We start from the raw sequence: 24055 nt of genomic DNA, 5'->3' as shown, positions 1-24055 counted from the left end.
CCTGAAGCCCATATGAGCATTAATTTGACCACACAACTCATTCCTATGAAGATACATTCAAACACACAAAACGTGCTCAGCTCGGCCTGAAAATGCATTTAAAGCAATAAAAACTCAAATTGAGTGTCACGCCTAAACCAAAGGACTTATGCACACACTTCAACATGTATTTTGTTCAGGATGACCACCTGACGCCTAAATGAGCATTAATTTGACCACACAACTCATTCCTATGAAGATACATTCAAACTCACAAAACGCGCTCAGCTCGGGCTGAAAATGCATTTAAAGCAATAAAAACTCAAATTGAGTGTCACGCCTAAACCAAAGGACTTATGCACACACTACAACATGTATTTTGTTCAGGGTGACCTCCTGAAGCCTAAATAAGCATTAATTTGACCACACAACTCATTCCTATGAAGATACATTCAAACTCACAAAACGCGCTCAGCTCGGGCTGAAAATGCATTTAAAGCAATAAAAACTCAAATTGAGTGTCACGCCTAAACCAAAGGACTTATGCACACACTTCAACATGTATTTTGTTCAGGATGACCTCCTGAAGCCCATATGAGCATTAAATTGACTACACAACTCATTCCTATGAAGATACATTCAAACTCACAAAACGTGCTCAGCTCGGCCTGAAAATGCATTTAAAGCAATAAAAACTCAAATTGAGTGTCACGCCTAAACCAAAGGACTTATGCACACACTTCAACATGTATTTTGTTCAGGATGACCACCTGACGCATAAATGAGCATTAATTTGACCACACAACTCATTCCTATGAAGATACATTCAAAGTCAGAAAGCGCGCTCAGCTCGGGCTGAAAATGCATTTAATTTAAATCAATAAAAACTCAAATTGAGTGTCACGCCTAAACCAAAGGACTTATGCACACACTTCAACATGTATTTAGTTCAGGATGACCACCTGAAGCCTAAATGAGCATTAATTTGACTACACAACTCATTCCTATGAAGATACATTCAAACTCACAAAACGTGCTCAGCTCGGGCTGAAAATGCATTTAAAGCAATTAAAACTCAAATTGAGTGTCACACCTAAACCAAAGGACTTATGCACACACCTCAACATGTATTTTGCTCAGGATGACCTCCTGAAGCCCATATGAGCATTAGTTTGACTACACAACTCATTCCTATAAAGATACATTGAAACTCACAAAACGTGCTCAGCTCGGGCTGAAAATGCATTTAAAGCAATAAAAACTCAAATTGAGTGTCACGCCTAAACCAAAGGACTTATGCACACACTTCAACATGTGTTTTGTTCAGGATGACCTCCTGAAGCCTAAATGAGCAATAATTTGACCACACAACTCATTCCTATGAAGATACATTCAAACTCAAAAAAAGTGCTCAGCTCGGGCTGAAAATGCATTTAAAGCAATAAAAACTCAAATTGAGTGTCACACCTAAACCAAAGGACTTATGCACACACTTCAACATGTATTTTGTTCAGGATGACCTTCTGAAGCCCATATGAGCATTAATTTGACCACACAACTCATTCCTATGAAGATACATTCAAACTCACAAAACGTGCTCAGCTCGGGCTGAAAATGCATTTAAAGCAATAAAAACTCAAATTGAGTGTCACGCCTAAACCAAAGGACTTATGCACACACTTCAACATGTATTTTGTTCACGATGACCACCTGAAGCCTAAATGAGCATTAATTTGACCACACAACTCATTCCTATGAAGATACATTCAAACTCACAAAACGCGCTCAACTCGGGCTGAAAATGCATTTAAAGCAATAAAAGCTCAAATTGAGTGTCACGCCTAAACCAAAGGACTTATGCACACACTTCAACATGTATTTTGTTCAGGATGACCTCCTGAAGCCCATATGAGCATTAATTTGACCACACAACTCATTCCTATGAGAATACATTCAAACTCACAAAACGCGCTCAACTCGGGCTGAAAATGCATTTAAAGCAATAAAAACTCAAATTGAGTGTCACGCCTAAACCAAAGGACTTATGCACACACTTCAACATGTATTTTGTTCAGGATGACCACCTGACGCCTAAATGAGCATTAATTTGACCACACAACTCATTCCTATGAAGATACATTCAAAGTCAGAAAGCGCGCTCAGCTCGGGCTGAAAATGCATTTAATTTAAAGCAATAAAAACTCAAATTGAGTGTCACGCCTAAACCAAAGGACTTATGCACACACTTCAACATGTATTTAGTTCAGGATGACCACCTGAAGCCTAAATGAGCATTAATTTGACTACACAACTCATTCCTATGAAGATACATTCAAACTCACAAAACGTGCTCAGCTCGGGCTGAAAATGCATTTAAAGCAATTAAAACTCAAATTGAGTGTCACACCTAAACCAAAGGACTTATGCACACACTTCAACATGTATTTTGTTCAGGATGACCACCTGAAGCCTAAATGAGCATTAATTTGACCACACAACTCATTCCTATGAAGATACATTCAAACTCACAAAACTTGCTCAGCTCGGGCTGAAAATGCATTTAAAGCAATAAAAACTCAAATTGAGTGTCACGCCTAAACCAAAGGACTTATGCACACACTTCAACATGTATTTTGTTCAGGATGACCTCCTGAAGCCTAAATGAGCAATAATTTGACCACACAACTCATTCCTATGAAGATACATTCAAACTCAAAAAACGTGCTCAGCTCGGTCTGAAAATGCATTTAAAGCAATAAAAACTCAAATTGAGTGTCACACCTAAACCAAAGGACTTATGCACACACTTCAACATGTGTTTTGTTCAGGATGACCTCCTGAAGCCTAAATGAGCAATAATTTGACCACACAACTCATTCCTATGAAGATACATTCAAACTCAAAAAACGTGCTCAGCTCGGGCTGAAAATGCATTTAAAGCAATAAAAACTCAAATTGAGTGTCACACCTAAACCAAAGGACATATGCACACACTTCAACATGTATTTTGTTCAGGATGACCTCCTGAAGCCCATATGAGCATTAATTTGACCACACAACTCATTCCTATGAAGATACATTCAAACTCACAAAACGTGCTCAGCTCGGGCTGAAAATGCATTTAAAGCAATAAAAACTCAAATTGAGTGTCACGCCTAAACCAAAGGACTTATGCACACACTTCAACATGTATTTTGTTCACGATGACCACCTGAAGCCTAAATGAGCATTAATTTGACCACACAACTCATTCCTATGAAGATACATTCAAACTCACAAAACGCGCTCAACTCGGGCTGAAAATGCATTTAAAGCAATAAAAGCTCAAATTGAGTGTCACGCCTAAACCAAAGGACTTATGCACACACTTCGACATGTATTTTGCTCAGGATGACCTCCTGAAGCCCATATGAGCATTAGTTTGACTACACAACTCATTCCTATAAAGATACATTGAAACTCACAAAACGTGCTCAGCTCGGGCTGAAAATGCATTTAAAGCAATAAAAACTCAAATTGAGTGTCACGCCTAAACCAAAGGACTTATGCACACACTTCAACATGTATTTTGTTCACGATGACCACCTGAAGCCTAAATGAGCATTAATTTGACCACACAACTCATTCCTATGAAGATACATTCAAACTCACAAAACGCGCTCAACTCGGGCTGAAAATGCATTTAAAGCAATAAAAGCTCAAATTGAGTGTCACGCCTAAACCAAAGGACTTATGCACACACTTCAACATGTATTTTGTTCAGGATGACCTCCTGAAGCCCATATGAGCATTAATTTGACCACACAACTCATTCCTATGAGAATACATTCAAACTCACAAAACGCGCTCAACTCGGGGTGAAAATGCATTTAAAGCAATAAAAACTCAAATTGAGTGTCACGCCTAAACCAAAGGACTTATGCACACACTTCAACATGTATTTTGTTCAGGATGACCACCTGACGCCTAAATGAGCATTAATTTGACCACACAACTCATTCCTATGAAGATACATTCAAAGTGAGAAAGCGCGCTCAGCTCGGGCTGAAAATGCATTTAATTTAAAGCAATAAAAACTCAAATTGAGTGTCACGCCTAAACCAAAGGACTTATGCACACACTTCAACATGTATTTAGTTCAGGATGACCACCTGAAGCCTAAATGAGCATTAATTTGACTACACAACTCATTCCTATGAAGATACATTCAAACTCACAAAACGTGCTCAGCTCGGGCTGAAAATGCATTTAAAGCAATTAAAACTCAAATTGAGTGTCACACCTAAACCAAAGGACTTATGCACACACTTCAACATGTATTTTGTTCAGGATGACCACCTGAAGCCTAAATGAGCATTAATTTGACCACACAACTCATTCCTATGAAGATACATTCAAACTCACAAAACGTGCTCAGCTCGGGCTGAAAATGCATTTAAAGCAATAAAAACTCAAATTGAGTGTCACGCCTAAACCAAAGGACTTATGCACACACTTCAACATGTATTTTGTTCAGGGTGACCTCCTGAAGCCTAAATAAGCATTAATTTGACCACACAACTCATTCCTATGAAGATACATTCAAACTCACAAAACGTGCTCAGCTCGGGCTGAAAGTGCATTTAAAGCAATAAAAACTCAAATTGAGTGTCACGCCTAAACCAAAGGACTTATGCACACACTTCAACATGTATTTTGTTCAGGATGACCACCTGAAGCCTAAATGAGCATTAATTTGACCACACAACTCATTCCTATGAAGATACATTCAAACTCACAAAACTTGCTCAGCTCGGGCTGAAAATGCATTTAAAGCAATAAAAACTCAAATTGAGTGTCACGCCTAAACCAAAGGACTTATGCACACACTTCAACATGTATTTTGTTCAGGATGACCTCCTGAAGCCTAAATGAGCAATAATTTGACCACACAACTCATTCCTATGAAGATACATTCAAACTCAAAAAACGTGCTCAGCTCGGTCTGAAAATGCATTTAAAGCAATAAAAACTCAAATTGAGTGTCACACCTAAACCAAAGGACTTATGCACACACTTCAACATGTATTTTGTTCAGGATGACCTCCTGAAGCCTAAATGAGCAATAATTTGACCACACAACTCATTCCTATGAAGATACATTCAAACTCAAAAAACGTGCTCAGCTCGGTCTGAAAATGCATTTAAAGCAATAAAAACTCAAATTGAGTGTCACACCTAAACCAAAGGACTTATGCACACACTTCAACATGTATTTTGTTCAGGATGACCTCCTGAAGCCCATATGAGCATTAATTTGACCACACAACTCATTCCTATGAAGATACATTCAAACTCACAAAACGTGCTCAGCTCGGGCTGAAAATGCATTTAAAGCAATAAAAACTCAAATTGAGTGTCACGCCTAAACCAAAGGACTTATGCACACACTTCAACATGTATTTTATTCAGGATGACCTCCTGAAGCCTAAATAAGCATTAATTTGACCACACAACTCATTCCTATGAAGATACATTCAAACTCAAAAAACGTGCTCAGCTCGGTCTGAAAATGCATTTAAAGCAATAAAAACTCAAATTGAGTGTCACACCTAAACCAAAGGACTTATGCACACACTTCAACATGTATTTAGTTCAGGATGACATCCTGAAGCCCATATGAGCATTAATTTGTCTAGACAACTCATTCCTATGAAGATACATTCAAACTCACAAAACGTGCTCAACTCGGGCTGAAAATGCATTTAAAGCAATAAAAACTCAAATTGAGTGTCACGCCTAAACCAAAGGACTTATGCACACACTTCAACATGTATTTTGTTCAGGATGACCTCCTGAAGCCCATATGAGCATTAATTTGACTACACAACTCATTCCTATGAAGATACATTCAAACTCACAAAACGTGCTCAGCTCGGGCTGAAAATGCATTTAAAGCAATAAAAACTCAAATTGAGTGTCACGCCTAAACCAAAGGACTTATGCACACACTTCAACATGTATTTTGTTCAGGATGACCACCTGACGCCTAAATGAGCATTAATTTGACCACACAACTCATTCCTATGAAGATACATTCAAACTCACAAAACGTGCTCAACTCGGGCTGAAAATGCATTTAAAGCAATAAAAACTCAAATTGAGTGTCACACCTAAACCAAAGGACTTATGCACACACTTCAACATGTATTTTGTTCAGGATGACCTCCTGAAGCCCATATGAGCATTAATTTGACCACACAACTCATTCCTATGAAGATACATTCAAACTCACAAAACGTGCTCAGCTCGGGCTGAAAATGCATTTAAAGCAATAAAAACTCAAATTGAGTGTCACGCCTAAACCAAAGGACTTATGCACACACTTCAACATGTATTTTATTCAGGATGACCTCCTGAAGCCTAAATAAGCATTAATTTGACCACACAACTCATTCCTATGAAGATACATTCAAACTCAAAAAACGTGCTCAGCTCGGTCTGAAAATGCATTTAAAGCAATAAAAACTCAAATTGAGTGTCACACCTAAACCAAAGGACTTATGCACACACTTCAACATGTATTTAGTTCAGGATGACATCCTGAAGCCCATATGAGCATTAATTTGTCTACACAACTCATTCCTATGAAGATACATTCAAACTCACAAAACGTGCTCAACTCGGGCTGAAAATGCATTTAAAGCAATAAAAACTCAAATTGAGTGTCACGCCTAAACCAAAGGACTTATGCACACACTTCAACATGTATTTTGTTCAGGATGACCTCCTGAAGCCCATATGAGCATTAATTTGACTACACAACTCATTCCTATGAAGATACATTCAAACTCACAAAACGTGCTCAGCTCGGGCTGAAAATGCATTTAAAGCAATAAAAACTCAAATTGAGTGTCACGCCTAAACCAAAGGACTTATGCACACACTTCAACATGTATTTTGTTCAGGATGACCACCTGACGCCTAAATGAGCATTAATTTGACCACACAACTCATTCCTATGAAGATACATTCAAAGTCAGAAAGCGCGCTCAGCTCGGGCTGAAAATGCATTTAAAGCAATAAAAACTCAAATTGAGTGTCACGCCTAAACCAAAGGACTTATGCACACACTTCAACATGTATTTTGTTCAGGATGACCTCCTGAAGCCTAAATCAGCAATAATTTGACCACACAACTCATTCCTATGAAGATACATTCAAAGTTAGAAAGTGCGCTCAGCTCGGGCTGAAAATGCATTTAATTTAAAGCAATAAAAACTCCAATTGAGTGTCACGCCTAAACCAAAGGACTTATGCACACACTTCAACATGTATTTAGTTCAGGATGACCACCTGAAGCCTAAATGAGCATTAATTTGACCACACAACTCATTCCTATGAAGATACATTCAAACTCACAAAACGTGCTCAGCTCGGGCTGAAAATGCATTTAAAGCAATAAAAACTCAAATTGAGTGTCACACCTAAACCAAAGGACTTATGCACACATTTCAACATGTATTTTGTTCAGGATGACCTTCTGAACCCCATATGAGCATTAATTTGACTACACAACTCATTCCTATGAAGATACATTCAAACTCACAAAACGTGCTCAGCTCGGGCTGAAAATGCATTTAAAGCAATAAAAACTCAAATTGAGTGTCACGCCTAAACCAAAGGACTTATGCACACACTTCAACATGTATTTTATTCAGGATGACCTCCTGAAGCCTAAATAAGCATTAATTTGACCACACAACTCATTCCTATGAAGATACATTCAAACTCACAAAACACGCTCAGCTCGGGCTGAAAATGCATTTAAAGCAATAAAAACTCAAATTGAGTGTCACGCCTAAACCAAAGGACTTATGCACACACTTCAACATGGATTTTGTTCACGATGACCACCTGAAGCCTAAATGAGCATTAATTTGACCACACAACTCATTCCTATGAAGATACATTCAAACTCACAAAACGTGCTCAACTCGGGCTGAAAATGCATTTAAAGCAATAAAAGCTCAAATTGAGTGTCACGCCTAAACCAAAGGACTTATGCACACACTTCAACATGTATTTTGTTCAGGATGACCTCCTGAAGCCCATATGAGCATTAATTTGACCACACAACTCATTCCTATGAAGATACATTCAAACACACAAAACGTGCTCAGCTCGGCCTGAAAATGCATTTAAAGCAATAAAAACTCAAATTGAGTGTCACGCCTAAACCAAAGGACTTATGCACACACTTCAACATGTATTTAGTTCAGGATGACCACCTGAAGCCTAAATGAGCATTAATTTGACTACACAACTCATTCCTATGAAGATACATTCAAACTCACAAAACGTGCTCAGCTTGGGCTGAAAATGCATTTAAAGCAATTAAAACTCAAATTGAGTGTCACACCTAAACCAAAGGACTTATGCACACACTTCAACATGTATTTTGTTCAGGATGACCACCTGAAGCCTAAATGAGCATTAATTTGACCACACAACTCATTCCTATGAAGATACATTCAAACTCACAAAACTTGCTCAGCTCGGGCTGAAAATGCATTTAAAGCAATAAAAACTCAAATTGAGTGTCACGCCTAAACCAAAGGACTTATGCACACACTTCAACATGTATTTTGTTCAGGGTGACCTCCTGAAGCCTAAATAAGCATTAATTTGACCACACAACTCATTCCTATGAAGATACATTCAAACTCACAAAACGTGCTCAGCTCGGGCTGAAAGTGCATTTAAAGCAATAAAAACTCAAATTGAGTGTCACGCCTAAACCAAAGGACTTATGCACACACTTCAACATGTATTTTGTTCAGGATGACCTCCTGAAGCCTAAATGAGCAATAATTTGACCACACAACTCATTCCTATGAAGATACATTCAAACTCAAAAAACGTGCTCAGCTCGGTCTGAAAATGCATTTAAAGCAATAAAAACTCAAATTGAGTGTCACACCTAAACCAAAGGACTTATGCACACACTTCAACATGTATTTTGTTCAGGATGACCTCCTGAAGCCCATATGAGCATTAATTTGACCAAATAACTCATTCCTATGAAGATACATTCAAACTCACAAAACGTGCTCAGCTCGGGATGAAAATGCATTTAAAGCAATAAAAACTCAAATTGAGTGTCACGCCTAAACCAAAGGACTTATGCACACACTTCAACATGTATTTAGTTCAGGATGACCACCTGAAGCCTAAATGAGCATTAATTTGACCACACAACTCATTCCTATGAAGATACATTCAAACTCACAAAACGTGCTCAACTCAGGCTGAAAATGCATTTAAAGCAATAAAAACTCAAATTGAGTGTCACGCCTAAACCAAAGGACTTATGCACACACTTCAACATGTATTTTGTTCGGGATGACCTCCTGAAGCCCATATGAGCATTAATTTGACCACACAACTCATTCCTATGAAGATACATTCAAACACACAAAACGTGCTCAGCTCGGCCTGAAAATGCATTTAAAGCAATAAAAACTCAAATTGAGTGTCACGCCTAAACCAAAGGACTTATGCACACACTTCAACATGTATTTTGTTCAGGATGACCACCTGACGCCTAATTGAGCATTAATTTGACCACACAACTCATTCCTATGAAGATACATTCAAACTCACAAAACGCGCTCAGCTCGGGCTGAAAATGCATTTAAAGCAATAAAAACTCAAATTGAGTGTCACGCCTAAACCAAAGGACTTATGGACACACTTCAACATGTATTTTGTTCAGGATGACCTCCTGAAGCCCATATGATCATTAATTTGACCACACAACTCATTCTTATGAAGATACATTCAAACACACAAAACGTGCTCAGCTCGGCCTGAAAATGCATTTAAAGCAATAAAAACTCAAATTGAGTGTCACGCCTAAACCAAAGGACTTATGCACACACTTCAACATGTATTTAGTTCAGGATGACCACCTGACGCCTAAATGAGCATTAATTTGACCACACAACTCATTCCTATGAAGATACATTCAAACTCACAAAACGTGCTCAGCTCGGGCTGAAAATGCATTTAAAGCAATAAAAACTCAAATTGAGTGTCACACCTAAACCAAAGGACTTATGCACACATTTCAACATGTATTTTGTTCAGGATGACCTTCTGAACCCCATATGAGCATTAATTTGACTACACAACTCATTCCTATGAAGATACATTCAAACTCACAAAACGTGCTCAGCTCGGGCTGAAAATGCATTTAAAGCAATAAAAACTCAAATTGAGTGTCACGCCTAAACCAAAGGACTTATGCACACACTTCAACATGTATTTTATTCAGGATGACCTCCTGAAGCCTAAATAAGCATTAATTTGACCACACAACTCATTCCTATGAAGATACATTCAAACTCACAAAACACGCTCAGCTCGGGCTGAAAATGCATTTAAAGCAATAAAAACTCAAATTGAGTGTCACGCCTAAACCAAAGGACTTATGCACACACTTCAACATGGATTTTGTTCACGATGACCACCTGAAGCCTAAATGAGCATTAATTTGACCACACAACTCATTCCTATGAAGATACATTCAAACTCACAAAACGTGCTCAACTCGGGCTGAAAATGCATTTAAAGCAATAAAAGCTCAAATTGAGTGTCACGCCTAAACCAAAGGACTTATGCACACACTTCAACATGTATTTTGTTCAGGATGACCTCCTGAAGCCCATATGAGCATTAATTTGACCACACAACTCATTCCTATGAAGATACATTCAAACACACAAAACGTGCTCAGCTCGGCCTGAAAATGCATTTAAAGCAATAAAAACTCAAATTGAGTGTCACGCCTAAACCAAAGGACTTATGCACACACTTCAACATGTATTTAGTTCAGGATGACCACCTGAAGCCTAAATGAGCATTAATTTGACTACACAACTCATTCCTATGAAGATACATTCAAACTCACAAAACGTGCTCAGCTTGGGCTGAAAATGCATTTAAAGCAATTAAAACTCAAATTGAGTGTCACACCTAAACCAAAGGACTTATGCACACACTTCAACATGTATTTTGTTCAGGATGACCACCTGAAGCCTAAATGAGCATTAATTTGACCACACAACTCATTCCTATGAAGATACATTCAAACTCACAAAACTTGCTCAGCTCGGGCTGAAAATGCATTTAAAGCAATAAAAACTCAAATTGAGTGTCACGCCTAAACCAAAGGACTTATGCACACACTTCAACATGTATTTTGTTCAGGGTGACCTCCTGAAGCCTAAATAAGCATTAATTTGACCACACAACTCATTCCTATGAAGATACATTCAAACTCACAAAACGTGCTCAGCTCGGGCTGAAAGTGCATTTAAAGCAATAAAAACTCAAATTGAGTGTCACGCCTAAACCAAAGGACTTATGCACACACTTCAACATGTATTTTGTTCAGGATGACCTCCTGAAGCCTAAATGAGCAATAATTTGACCACACAACTCATTCCTATGAAGATACATTCAAACTCAAAAAACGTGCTCAGCTCGGTCTGAAAATGCATTTAAAGCAATAAAAACTCAAATTGAGTGTCACACCTAAACCAAAGGACTTATGCACACACTTCAACATGTATTTTGTTCAGGATGACCTCCTGAAGCCCATATGAGCATTAATTTGACCAAATAACTCATTCCTATGAAGATACATTCAAACTCACAAAACGTGCTCAGCTCGGGATGAAAATGCATTTAAAGCAATAAAAACTCAAATTGAGTGTCACGCCTAAACCAAAGGACTTATGCACACACTTCAACATGTATTTAGTTCAGGATGACCACCTGAAGCCTAAATGAGCATTAATTTGACCACACAACTCATTCCTATGAAGATACATTCAAACTCACAAAACGTGCTCAACTCAGGCTGAAAATGCATTTAAAGCAATAAAAACTCAAATTGAGTGTCACGCCTAAACCAAAGGACTTATGCACACACTTCAACATGTATTTTGTTCGGGATGACCTCCTGAAGCCCATATGAGCATTAATTTGACCACACAACTCATTCCTATGAAGATACATTCAAACACACAAAACGTGCTCAGCTCGGCCTGAAAATGCATTTAAAGCAATAAAAACTCAAATTGAGTGTCACGCCTAAACCAAAGGACTTATGCACACACTTCAACATGTATTTTGTTCAGGATGACCACCTGACGCCTAATTGAGCATTAATTTGACCACACAACTCATTCCTATGAAGATACATTCAAACTCACAAAACGCGCTCAGCTCGGGCTGAAAATGCATTTAAAGCAATAAAAACTCAAATTGAGTGTCACGCCTAAACCAAAGGACTTATGGACACACTTCAACATGTATTTTGTTCAGGATGACCTCCTGAAGCCCATATGATCATTAATTTGACCACACAACTCATTCTTATGAAGATACATTCAAACACACAAAACGTGCTCAGCTCGGCCTGAAAATGCATTTAAAGCAATAAAAACTCAAATTGAGTGTCACGCCTAAACCAAAGGACTTATGCACACACTTCAACATGTATTTTGTTCAGGATGACCACCTGACGCCTAAATGAGCATTAATTTGACCACACAACTCATTCCTATGAAGATACATTCAAACTCACAAAACGCGCTCAGCTCGGGCTGAAAATGCATTTAAAGCAATAAAAACTCAAATTGAGTGTCACGCCTAAACCAAAGGACTTATGCACACACTTCAACATGTATTTTGTTCAGGATGACCTCCTGAAGCCCATATGAGCATTAATTTGACTACACAACTCATTCCTATGAAGATACATTCAAACTCACAAAACGTGCTCAGCTCGGGCTGAAAATGCATTTAAAGCAATAAAAACTCAAATTGAGTGTCACGCCTAAACCAAAGGACTTATGCACACACTTCAACATGTATTTTGTTCAGGATGACCTCCTGAAGCCTAAATAAGCATTAATTTGACCACACAACTCATTCCTATGAAGATACATTCAAACTCACAAAACGCGCTCAGCTCGGGCTGAAAATGCATTTAAAGCAATAAAAACTCAAATTGAGTGTCACGCCTAAACCAAAGGACTTATGCACACACTTCAACATGTATTTTGTTCAGGATGACCTCCTGAAGCCCATATGAGCATTAATTTGACTACACAACTCATTCCTATGAAGATACATTCAAACTCACAAAACGTGCTCAGCTCGGGCTGAAAATGCATTTAAAGCAATAAAAACTCAATTGAGTGTCACGCCTAAACCAAAGGACTTATGCACACACTTCAACATGTATTTTGTTCAGGATGACCACCTGACGCCTAAATGAGCATTAATTTGACCACACAACTCATTCCTATGAAGATACATTCAAAGTCAGAAAGCGCGCTCAGCTCGGGCTGAAAATGCATTTAAAGCAATAAAAACTCAAATTGAGTGTCACGCCTAAACCAAAGGACTTATGCACACACTTCAACATGTATTTTGTTCAGGATGACCTCCTGAAGCCTAAATCAGCAATAATTTGACCACACAACTCATTCCTATGAAGATACATTCAAAGTCAGAAAGTGCGCTCAGCTCGGGCTGAAAATGCATTTAATTTAAAGCAATAAAAACTCCAATTGAGTGTCACGCCTAAACCAAAGGACTTATGCACACACTTCAACATGTATTTAGTTCAGGATGACCACCTGAAGCCTAAATGAGCATTAATTTGACCACACAACTCATTCCTATGAAGATACATTCAAACTCACAAAACGTGCTCAGCTCGGGCTGAAAATGCATTTAAAGCAATAAAAACTCAAATTGAGTGTCACGCCTAAACCAAAGGACTTATGCACACACTTCAACATGTATTTTGTTCAGGATGACCTCCTGAAGCCTAAATGAGCAATAATTTGACCACACAACTCATTCCTATGAAGATACATTCAAACTCAAAAAACGTGCTCAGCTCGGTCTGAAAATGCATTTAAAGCAATAAAAACTCAAATTGAGTGTCACACCTAAACCAAAGGACTTATGCACACACTTCAACATGTATTTTGTTCAGGATGACCTCCTGAAGCCCATATGAGCATTAATTTGACCAAATAACTCATTCCTATGAAGATACATTCAAACTCACAAAACGTGCTCAGCTCGGGATGAAAATGCATTTAAAGCAATAAAAACTCAAATTGAGTGTCACGCCTAAACCAAAGGACTTATGCACACACTTCAACATGTATTTAGTTCAGGATGACCACCTGAAGCCTAAATGAGCATTAATTTGACCACACAACTCATTCCTATGAAGATACATTCAAACTCACAAAACGTGCTCAACTCAGGCTGAAAATGCATTTAAAGCAATAAAAACTCAAATTGAGTGTCACGCCTAAACCAAAGGACTTATGCACACACTTCAACATGTATTTTGTTCGGGATGACCTCCTGAAGCCCATATGAGCATTAATTTGACCACACAACTCATTCCTATGAAGATACATTCAAACACACAAAACGTGCTCAGCTCGGCCTGAAAATGCATTTAAAGCAATAAAAACTCAAATTGAGTGTCACGCCTAAACCAAAGGACTTATGCACACACTTCAACATGTATTTTGTTCAGGATGACCACCTGACGCCTAATTGAGCATTAATTTGACCACACAACTCATTCCTATGAAGATACATTCAAACTCACAAAACGCGCTCAGCTCGGGCTGAAAATGCATTTAAAGCAATAAAAACTCAAATTGAGTGTCACGCCTAAACCAAAGGACTTATGGACACACTTCAACATGTATTTTGTTCAGGATGACCTCCTGAAGCCCATATGATCATTAATTTGACCACACAACTCATTCTTATGAAGATACATTCAAACACACAAAACGTGCTCAGCTCGGCCTGAAAATGCATTTAAAGCAATAAAAACTCAAATTGAGTGTCACGCCTAAACCAAAGGACTTATGCACACACTTCAACATGTATTTTGTTCAGGATGACCACCTGACGCCTAAATGAGCATTAATTTGACCACACAACTCATTCCTATGAAGATACATTCAAACTCACAAAACGCGCTCAGCTCGGGCTGAAAATGCATTTAAAGCAATAAAAACTCAAATTGAGTGTCACGCCTAAACCAAAGGACTTATGCACACACTTCAACATGTATTTTGTTCAGGATGACCTCCTGAAGCCCATATGAGCATTAATTTGACTACACAACTCATTCCTATGAAGATACATTCAAACTCACAAAACGTGCTCAGCTCGGGCTGAAAATGCATTTAAAGCAATAAAAACTCAAATTGAGTGTCACGCCTAAACCAAAGGACTTATGCACACACTTCAACATGTATTTTGTTCAGGATGACCTCCTGAAGCCTAAATAAGCATTAATTTGACCACACAACTCATTCCTATGAAGATACATTCAAACTCACAAAACGCGCTCAGCTCGGGCTGAAAATGCATTTAAAGCAATAAAAACTCAAATTGAGTGTCACGCCTAAACCAAAGGACTTATGCACACACTTCAACATGTATTTTGTTCAGGATGACCTCCTGAAGCCCATATGAGCATTAATTTGACTACACAACTCATTCCTATGAAGATACATTCAAACTCACAAAACGTGCTCAGCTCGGGCTGAAAATGCATTTAAAGCAATAAAAACTCAATTGAGTGTCACGCCTAAACCAAAGGACTTATGCACACACTTCAACATGTATTTTGTTCAGGATGACCACCTGACGCCTAAATGAGCATTAATTTGACCACACAACTCATTCCTATGAAGATACATTCAAAGTCAGAAAGCGCGCTCAGCTCGGGCTGAAAATGCATTTAAAGCAATAAAAACTCAAATTGAGTGTCACGCCTAAACCAAAGGACTTATGCACACACTTCAACATGTATTTTGTTCAGGATGACCTCCTGAAGCCTAAATCAGCAATAATTTGACCACACAACTCATTCCTATGAAGATACATTCAAAGTCAGAAAGTGCGCTCAGCTCGGGCTGAAAATGCATTTAATTTAAAGCAATAAAAACTCCAATTGAGTGTCACGCCTAAACCAAAGGACTTATGCACACACTTCAACATGTATTTAGTTCAGGATGACCACCTGAAGCCTAAATGAGCATTAATTTGACCACACAACTCATTCCTATGAAGATACATTCAAACTCACAAAACGTGCTCAGCTCGGGCTGAAAATGCATTTAAAGCAATAAAAACTCAAATTGAGTGTCACACCTAAACCAAAGGACTTATGCACACACTTCAACATGTATTTTGTTCAGGATGACCTTCTGAACCCCATATAAGCATTAATTTGACCACACAACTCATTCCTATGAAGATACATTCAAACTCACAAAACACGCTCAGCTCGGGCTGAAAATGCATTTAAAGCAATAAAAACTCAATTTGAGTGTCACGCCTAAACCAAAGTACTTATGCACACACTTCAACATGGATTTTGTTCAAGATGACCTCCTGAAGCCTAAATGAGCAATAATTTGATTACACAACTCATTCCTATGAAGATACATTCAAACTCAAAAAACGTGCTCAGCTCGGGCTGAAAATGCATTTAAAGCAATAAAAACTCAAATTGAGTGTCACACCTAAACCAAAGGACTTATGCACACACTTCAACATGTATTTTGTTCAGGATGACCTCCTGAAGCCCATATGAGCATTAATTTGACCACACAACTCATTCCTATGAAGATACATTCAAACTCACAAAACGTGCTCAGCTCGGGCTGAAAATGCATTTAAAGCAATAAAAACTCAAATTGAGTGTCACGCCTAAACCAAAGGACTTATGCACACACTTCAACATGTATTTTGTTCACGATGACCACCTGAAGCCTAAATGAGCATTAATTTGACCACACAACTCATTCCTATGAAGATACATTCAAACTCACAAAACGCGCTCAGCTCGGGCTGAAAATGCATTTAAAGCAATAAAAACTCAAATTGAGTGTCACGCCTAAACCAAAGGACTTATGGACACACTTCAACATGTATTTTGTTCAGGATGACCTCCTGAAGCCCATATGATCATTAATTTGACCACACAACTCATTCTTATGAAGATACATTCAAACACACAAAACGTGCTCAGCTCGGCCTGAAAATGCATTTAAAGCAATAAAAACTCAAATTGAGTGTCACGCCTAAACCAAAGGACTTATGCACACACTTCAACATGTATTTTGTTCAGGATGACCACCTGACGCCTAATTGAGCATTAATTTGACCACACAACTCATTCCTATGAAGATACATTCAAACTCAAAAAACGTGCTCAGCTCGGGCTGAAAATGCATTTAAAGCAATAAAAACTCAAATTGAGTGTCACGCCTAAACCAAAGGACTTATGCACACACTTCAACATGTATTTTGTTCAGGATGACCACCTGAAGCCTAAATGAGCATTAATTTGACCACACAACTCATTCCTATGAAGATACATTCAAACTCACAAAACGCGCTCAGCTCGGGCTGAAAATGCATTTAAAGCAATAAAAACTCAAATTGAGTGTCACGCCTAAACCAAAGGACTTATGGACACACTTCAACATGTATTTTGTTCAGGATGACCTCCTGAAGCCCATATGATCATTAATTTGACCACACAACTCATTCTTATGAAGATACATTCAAACACACAAAACGTGCTCAGCTCGGCCTGAAAATGCATTTAAAGCAATAAAAACTCAAATTGAGTGTCACGCCTAAACCAAAGGACTTATGCACACACTTCAACATGTATTTTGTTCAGGATGACCACCTGACGCCTAATTGAGCATTAATTTGACCACACAACTCATTCCTATGAAGATACATTCAAACTCAAAAAACGTGCTCAGCTCGGGCTGAAAATGCATTTAAAGCAATAAAAACTCAAATTGAGTGTCACGCCTAAACCAAAGGACTTATGCACACACTTCAACATGTATTTTGTTCAGGATGACCACCTGAAGCCTAAATGAGCATTAATTTGACCACACAACTCATTCCTATGAAGATACATTCAAACTCACAAAACGTGCTCAGCTCGGGCTGAAAATGCATTTAAAGCAATAAAACTCAAATTGAGTGTCACACCTAAACCAAAGGACTTATTCACACACTCCAACGTGTATTTTGTTCAGGATGACCTCCTGAAGCCCAAATAAGCATTAATTTGACCACACAACTCATTCTATGAAGATACATTCAAACTCACAAAACGTGCTCAGCTCGGGCTGAAAATGCATTTAAAGCAATAAAAACTCAAATTTAGTGTCACGCCTAAACAAAAGGACTTATGCACACACTTCAACATGTATTTTGTTCAGGATGACCTCCTGAAGCCTAAATCAGCAATAATTTGACCACACAACTCATTCCTATGAAGATACATTCAAAGTCAGAAAGTGCGCTCAGCTCGGGCTGAAAATGCATTTAATTTAAAGCAATAAAAACTCCAATTGAGTGTCACGCCTAAACCAAAGGACTTATGCACACACTTCAACATGTATTTAGTTCAGGATGACCACCTGAAGCCTAAATGAGCATTAATTTGACCACACAACTCATTCCTATGAAGATACATTCAAACTCACAAAACGTGCTCAGCTCGGGCTGAAAATGCATTTAAAGCAATAAAAACTCAAATTGAGTGTCACACCTAAACCAAAGGACTTATGCACACACTTCAACATGTATTTTGTTCAGGATGACCTTCTGAACCCCATATAAGCATTAATTTGACCACACAACTCATTCCTATGAAGATACATTCAAACTCACAAAACACGCTCAGCTCGGGCTGAAAATGCATTTAAAGCAATAAAAACTCAAATTGAGTGTCACGCCTAAACCAAAGTACTTATGCACACACTTCAACATGGATTTTGTTCAAGATGACCTCCTGAAGCCTAAATGAGCAATAATTTGATTACACAACTCATTCCTATGAAGATACATTCAAACTCAAAAAACGTGCTCAGCTCGGGCTGAAAATGCATTTAAAGCAATAAAAACTCAAATTGAGTGTCACACCTAAACCAAAGGACTTATGCACACACTTCAACATGTATTTTGTTCAGGATGACCTCCTGAAGCCCATATGAGCATTAATTTGACCACACAACTCATTCCTATGAAGATACATTCAAACTCACAAAACGTGCTCAGCTCGGGCTGAAAATGCATTTAAAGCAATAAAAACTCAAATTGAGTGTCACGCCTAAACCAAAGGACTTATGCACACACTTCAACATGTATTTTGTTCACGATGACCACCTGAAGCCTAAATGAGCATTAATTTGACCACACAACTCATTCCTATGAAGATACATTCAAACTCACAAAACGCGCTCAGCTCGGGCTGAAAATGCATTTAAAGCAATAAAAACTCAAATTGAGTGTCACGCCTAAACCAAAGGACTTATGGACACACTTCAACATGTATTTTGTTCAGGATGACCTCCTGAAGCCCATATGATCATTAATTTGACCACACAACTCATTCTTATGAAGATACATTCAAACACACAAAACGTGCTCAGCTCGGCCTGAAAATGCATTTAAAGCAATAAAAACTCAAATTGAGTGTCACGCCTAAACCAAAGGACTTATGCACACACTTCAACATGTATTTTGTTCAGGATGACCACCTGACGCCTAATTGAGCATTAATTTGACCACACAACTCATTCCTATGAAGATACATTCAAACTCAAAAAACGTGCTCAGCTCGGGCTGAAAATGCATTTAAAGCAATAAAAACTCAAATTGAGTGTCACGCCTAAACCAAAGGACTTATGCACACACTTCAACATGTATTTTGTTCAGGATGACCTCCTGAAGCCCATATGAGCATTAATTTGACCACACAACTCATTCCTATGAAGATACATTCAAACACACAAAACGTGCTCAGCTCGGCCTGAAAATGCATTTAAAGCAATAAAAACTCAAATTGAGTGTCACGCCTAAACCAAAGGACTTATGCACACACTTCAACATGTATTTTGTTCAGGGTGACCTCCTGAAGCCTAAATAAGCATTAATTTGACCACACAACTCATTCCTATGAAGATACATTCAAACTCACAAAACGCGCTCAGCTCGGGCTGAAAATGCATTTAAAGCAATAAAAACTCAAATTGAGTGTCACGCCTAAACCAAAGGACTTATGGACACACTTCAACATGTATTTTGTTCAGGATGACCTCCTGAAGCCCATATGATCATTAATTTGACCACACAACTCATTCTTATGAAGATACATTCAAACACACAAAACGTGCTCAGCTCGGCCTGAAAATGCATTTAAAGCAATAAAAACTCAAATTGAGTGTCACGCCTAAACCAAAGGACTTATGCACACACTTCAACATGTATTTTGTTCACGATGACCACCTGAAGCCTAAATGAGCATTAATTTGACCACACAACTCATTCCTATGAAGATACATTCAAACTCAAAAAACGTGCTCAGCTCGGGCTGAAAATGCATTTAAAGCAATAAAAACTCAAATTGAGTGTCACGCCTAAACCAAAGGACTTATGCACACACTTCAACATGTATTTTGTTCAGGATGACCTCCTGAAGCCCATATGAGCATTAATTTGACCACACAACTCATTCCTATGAAGATACATTCAAACACACAAAACGTGCTCAGCTCGGCCTGAAAATGCATTTAAAGCAATAAAAACTCAAATTGAGTGTCACGCCTAAACCAAAGGACTTATGCACACACTTCAACATGTATTTTGTTCAGGATGACCACCTGACGCCTAATTGAGCATTAATTTGACCACACAACTCATTCCTATGAAGATACATTCAAACTCACAAAACGCGCTCAGCTCGGGCTGAAAATGCATTTAAAGCAATAAAAACTCAAATTGAGTGTCACGCCTAAACCAAAGGACTTATGGACACACTTCAACATGTATTTTGTTCAGGATGACCTCCTGAAGCCCATATGATCATTAATTTGACCACACAACTCATTCTTATGAAGATACATTCAAACACACAAAACGTGCTCAGCTCGGCCTGAAAATGCATTTAAAGCAATAAAAACTCAAATTGAGTGTCACGCCTAAACCAAAGGACTTATGCACACACTTCAACATGTATTTTGTTCAGGATGACCACCTGACGCCTAAATGAGCATTAATTTGACCACACAACTCATTCCTATGAAGATACATTCAAACTCACAAAACGCGCTCAGCTCGGGCTGAAAATGCATTTAAAGCAATAAAAACTCAAATTGAGTGTCACGCCTAAACCAAAGGACTTATGCACACACTTCAACATGTATTTTGTTCAGGATGACCACCTGACGCCTAAATGAGCATTAATTTGACCACACAACTCATTCCTATGAAGATACATTCAAACTCACAAAACGCGCTCAGCTCGGGCTGAAAATGCATTTAAAGCAATACAAACTCAAATTGAGTGTCACACCTAAACCAAAGGACTTATGCACACACTTCAACATGTATTTAGTTCAGGATGTCCTCCTGAAGCCCATATGATCATTAATTTGACCACACAACTCATTATTATGAAGATACATTCAAACACACAAAACGTGCTCAGCTCGGCCTGAAAATGCATTTAAAGCAATAAAAACTCAAATTGAGTGTCACGCCTAAACCAAAGGACTTATGCACACACTTCAACATGTATTTTGTTCAGGATGACCACCTGACGCCTAAATGAGCATTAATTTGACCACACAACTCATTCCTATGAAGATACATTCAAACTCACAAAACGCGCTCAGCTCGGACTGAAAATGCATTTAAAGCAATAAAAACTCAAATTGAGTGTCACGCCTAAACCAAAAGACTTATGCACACACTTCAACATGTATTTTGTTCAGGGTGACCTCCTGAAGCCTAAATAAGCATTAATTTGACCACACAACTCATTCCTATGAAGATACATTCAAACTCACAAAACGCGCTCAGCTCGGGCTGAAAATGCATTTAAAGCAATAAAAACTCAAATTTAGTGTCACACCTAAACCAAAGGACTTATGCACACACTTCAACATGTATTTAGTTCAGGATGACATCCTGAAGCCCATATGAGCATTAATTTGTCTACACAACTCATTCCTATGAAGATACATTCAAACTCACAAAACGTGCTCAACTCGGGCTGAAAATGCATTTAAAGCATTAAAAACTCAAATTGAGTGTCACGCCTAAACCAAAGGACTTATGCACACACTTCAACATGTAGTTTGTTCAGGATGACCTCCTGAAGCCCATATGAGCATTAATTTGACTACACAACTCATTCCTATGAAGATACATTCAAACTCACAAAACGTGCTCAGCTCGGGCTGAAAATGCATTTAAAGCAATAAAAACTCAAATTGAGTGTCACGCCTAAACCAAAGGACTTATGCACACACTTCAACATGTATTTTGTTCAGGATGACCACCTGACGCCTAAATGAGCATTAATTTGACCACACGACTCATTCCTATGAAGATACATTCAAAGTCAGAAAGCGCGCTCAGCTCGGGCTGAAAATGCATTTAAAGCAATAAAAACTCAAATTGAGTGTCACGCCTAAACCAAAGGACTTATGCACACACTTCAACATGTATTTTGTTCAGGATGACCTCCTGAAGCCTAAATCAGCAATAATTTGACCACACAACTCATTCCTATGAAGATACATTCAAAGTCAGAAAGTGCGCTCAGCTCGGGCTGAAAATGCATTTAATTTAAAGCAATAAAAACTCCAATTGAGTGTCACGCCTAAACCAAAGGACTTATGCACACACTTCAACATGTATTTAGTTCAGGATGACCACCTGAAGCCTAAATGAGCATTAATTTGACCACACAACTCATTCCTATGAAGATACATTCAAACTCACAAAACGTGCTCAGCTCGGGCTGAAAATGCATTTAAAGCAATAAAAACTCAAATTGAGTGTCACACCTAAACCAAAGGACTTATGCACACATTTCAACATGTATTTTGTTCAGGATGACCTTCTGAACCCCATATGAGCATTAATTTGACTACACAACTCATTCCTATGAAGATACATTCAAACTCACAAAACGTGCTCAGCTCGGGCTGAAAATGCATTTAAAGCAATAAAAACTCAAATTGAGTGTCACGCCTAAACCAAAGGACTTATGCACACACTTCAACATGTATTTTATTCAGGATGACCTCCTGAAGCCTAAATAAGCATTAATTTGACCACACAACTCATTCCTATGAAGATACATTCAAACTCACAAAACACGCTCAGCTCGGGCTGAAAATGCATTTAAAGCAATAAAAACTCAAATTGAGTGTCACGCCTAAACCAAAGGACTTATGCACACACTTCAACATGGATTTTGTTCAAGATGACCTCCTGAAGCCTAAATGAGCAATAATTTGATTACACAACTCATTCCTATGAAGATACATTCAAACTCAAAAAACGTGCTCAGCTCGGGCTGAAAATGCATTTAAAGCAATAAAAACTCAAATTGAGTGTCACACCTAAACCAAAGGACTTATGCACACACTTCAACATGTATTTTGTTCAGGATGACCTCCTGAAGCCCATATGAGCATTAATTTGACCACACAACTCATTCCTATGAAGATACATTCAAACTCACAAAACGTGCTCAGCTCGGGCTGAAAATGCATTTAAAGCAATAAAAACTCAAATTGAGTGTCACGCCTAAACCAAAGGACTTATGCACACACTTCAACATGTATTTTGTTCACGATGACCACCTGAAGCCTAAATGAGCATTAATTTGACCACACAACTCATTCCTATGAAGATACATTCAAACTCACAAAACGTGCTCAACTCGGGCTGAAAATGCATTTAAAGCAATAAAAGCTCAAATTGAGTGTCACGCCTAAACCAAAGGACTTATGCACACACTTCAACATGTATTTTGTTCAGGATGACCTCCTGAAGCCCATATGAGCATTAATTTGACCACACAACTCATTCCTATGAAGATACATTCAAACACACAAAACGTGCTCAGCTC

Source organism: Hippocampus guttulatus, chromosome 14, assembly GCF_054856545.1.
Source record: "Hippocampus guttulatus isolate MCC_2025c chromosome 14, RoL_Hgut_1.0, whole genome shotgun sequence".
Classification (NCBI taxonomy): Eukaryota; Metazoa; Chordata; class Actinopteri; order Syngnathiformes; family Syngnathidae; genus Hippocampus; species Hippocampus guttulatus.
Note: the sequence above shows the minus strand (reverse complement) of the source record.